Below are 3000 nucleotides of genomic sequence, written 5' to 3'. Positions count from 1 at the left end.
GGAAATTTTTCTTCAGGGAAATAGGGAAAGTGGTCGTTGTTGTAGTCAAATAGAGACTTGAATACAGACAGACATTTTTTTTTTTGAAATACTTATAGTTTAATTTTTGCGATTTTCAGTCCTTCGAATTTTCTTCCTGGATTCATCTTTCTTTAAGGAAAAAAATACCTTTTTAAAGGTTTGATTTTAAAAATGCATATTAGATTCTTGTGCGTTTAAAACATTCCTATTTCTCCTCTATCAGGTTCTTGCCCCAGGCAAAAACTGATGCCTCACACAAATATTGAAAAAGAAGAAGAAAAAAAAAGAAATCTCAAGAGACATACTAAGATATCTTAGGATTTGAACAATCAAAAAGGCAAAGGTCATATGGGTTATTTGAAAACTCCTTTGAGGGAAAAATTGATCCATTCCTTTAATGTTCTCCACAACAAGGATTAATTCTCTTTGAGTACTTTAAATAATATAAGGGAAAACCCATTAAGGAGAGGAGACTCAATTCAGTGCTCTGACCCCCTGATCCATATGAGAACTTTCAAAACCAATCCCAGACTAATATATTCTCTATTGATTTTGATTTTTATATTATTTTAAACCCAGAGAGAGTTTATTTCCTTCTAAAAATATAATTTAAAATGATCAAATAATACTCTATCCCCAAAGTTGCTACTAAGAAACTCTCCAAACACTAGAAAAAGTTCACAGTAGAGACAGGAGGCAAACAGCAGGGGATAAGAATATAAATTGAAATTTTATCAATTCACATGTCATAATTTATTCTTGTTTCAAATTGATGAATATTAAACAAGTTAGACTTCACTCTAATGAAGTCATAAATAATAATAAAACTTTCTATTATTGTATATTATATACAACATGTAACATAATATATATCATATACTGATATAGCACTTTGTAGATTAAAAGTAGCTTTGCCAAATTTAATCTACACAACAATGATGTGAGTAGGCTTTGCTATTAAATTGCTTTTAATAGCTTATGCAAGCAGTCAGTGGGCAAGCCAGGAGGCAGAGTCTGGAAGTCATAAAGGGGAGGTGAGGCTGGGAGGACATACTAGGCTCAAAATCACTGTGCTTTATGGAGCAGCCTCCAGAGTCTGGTATTGGAGCATCCCCATCCTACAGGCAGTGCCTGGTGGCTCTGTGTTCTAGGTCAATGGCTTCTAAGACTCCAGCTGGATTCATTGGACAGGGCAACATGGGTTATTTAATGGCAAAAAAACAAAAAAACAAAAAAAACTCATGGCTGAGGTGTCTGGTTGGCTCAGTCTGGTAAGTGTCAGCCCTCAGCTCAGGTCATGATCCACGGGTCCTGGGATCTATCCCAGCCTTGGGCTCCCTGCTCAGTGGGGAGCCTGCTTCTCCATCCCACTTGTGCTCTCTGTCACACTCTCTTGTTATCCCTCTCAAATAAATAAATAAAATCTTTTTTTTAAAGATTTTATTTATTTATTCTTGAGAGATAGAAGGAGAGACAGAGCCAGAGACACAGGCAGAGACATAGCCAGAGGGAGAAGCAGGCTCCATGCACCGGGAGCCCGACGTGGGATTCGATCCCAGGTCTCTAGGATCGCGCCCTGGGTCAAAGGCAGGCGCCAAACCGCTGCGCCACCCAGGGATCCCAAATAAATAAAATCTTTAAAACAAATCTCATTCTATCCATTCATTATTTATGATGGGTTCCCTGATGCTACAGGCAGTATCCAGATGGCAGTGAACAGGTCGTCTTCCCTAGCAGATTAACTGAAAATGATAGCATTATTACAATGTTGCCTACCAGTATCAATGCAAGAGAAGTTTACTCCAAGCAAATGAAATTCGAAGAAGAAGAAGAAGAAGAAGAAGAAGAACAACAACAACAACAACAACAACAACAACAACAACAAGAACAAGAAGAAGAACAAGAAGAACAAGAACAAGAAGAACAAGAAGAAGAACAAGAACAAGAAGAACAAGAAGAACAAGAAGGCTATTAATAGATATTAGCACTATGGATCCTACAAGTTCAAAAGAATTGGCCAAAGAAATGGAGAAAATGGGAGCATTTTCATGGATACCCCTGTTTCTGATGATGTGGAGGCTGGTCCATTTGGGAAAGTCATTTATGGTGAGAGAAGCGGAAGATAAATTTGTTGCTGTGCAAGGGTCGCTGAGGTGCATGTGCTTCAATGTGGTGTATTATGGAGCTGTAGGGACCATGTGGGCTGCAAAGATATGAAACAACATGATGTGTGCTACCAGTATGACTGGACCAGCTGAAGCTAGGGATCTTGAAATCCAGGTAGGACTTGACTCAAAACTGTTCCCTAAAATACTAAATATGAGCTCAGGATGGTGTTGGTCAAGTGACACAACCCTGTGCCTGGGATGATGGATGGAATTCCATCTGCTAATAACTATTAGGTAGATTTGGAGCAGCACTCATGGCTAAGAATCTGGGGTTAGCACAAGGCTGCCACCAGCACCTAATCCTTCTGGACAGTCAAGCCCAGGTCTACAGGATGATGTGTGCAAAGGGTTACTCAGAGAAAGACTTTTCCTGCATCTTCCAATTTCTATGAGAGGAGGAGGCCTTTTGAGTTTGCCCTTTGGCTGTGAACACTGTTGGATACCAAACTCTATCTTGAAGCCTCCTTTTAGCTCCCTACCCAAGTAAATGGGTTTAATCAAAGGTCACTTGTCTGCTGTTGATTGTCTAGGTTCCAGTAAACCCTAGAATTGTTCACTTTTTTTTTAATCTATTTAGCAAACATGTATTATCTGATTTTTTTTTTTTTTTTGCAAGCCACTGATCGTCTCTGTTAACTACTGATTGACCTTTTTCAAGTTTGATCCCTGAGTATCTTCAACTGAATCATTTCATACTTCAATCAGGATATTACCCACTCCACTTTACATATAAAAACAAATATTTTTGCAACAGGATGAAATCTGTCTTAAAGAAAAGAAATTGACGTGAGGAAAGGAGTTAGAAAAATAG

General features: G+C 38.4%; 1 pseudogene; it reads left to right on the top strand.

Annotated features, from left to right (window-relative positions):
- Positions 1 to 1098: 1098 nt before the first annotated feature.
- Positions 1099 to 2599, top strand: LOC121492728 (annotated as a pseudogene).
- The last annotated feature ends 401 nt before the right edge of the window (positions 2600 to 3000 follow it).

Source organism: Vulpes lagopus, chromosome 6, assembly GCF_018345385.1.
Source record: "Vulpes lagopus strain Blue_001 chromosome 6, ASM1834538v1, whole genome shotgun sequence".
Taxonomy (NCBI): domain Eukaryota; kingdom Metazoa; phylum Chordata; class Mammalia; order Carnivora; family Canidae; genus Vulpes; species Vulpes lagopus.
The sequence above is the reverse complement of the archived record's forward strand: the minus strand, read 5'-3'. Positions and strand labels throughout refer to the sequence as shown.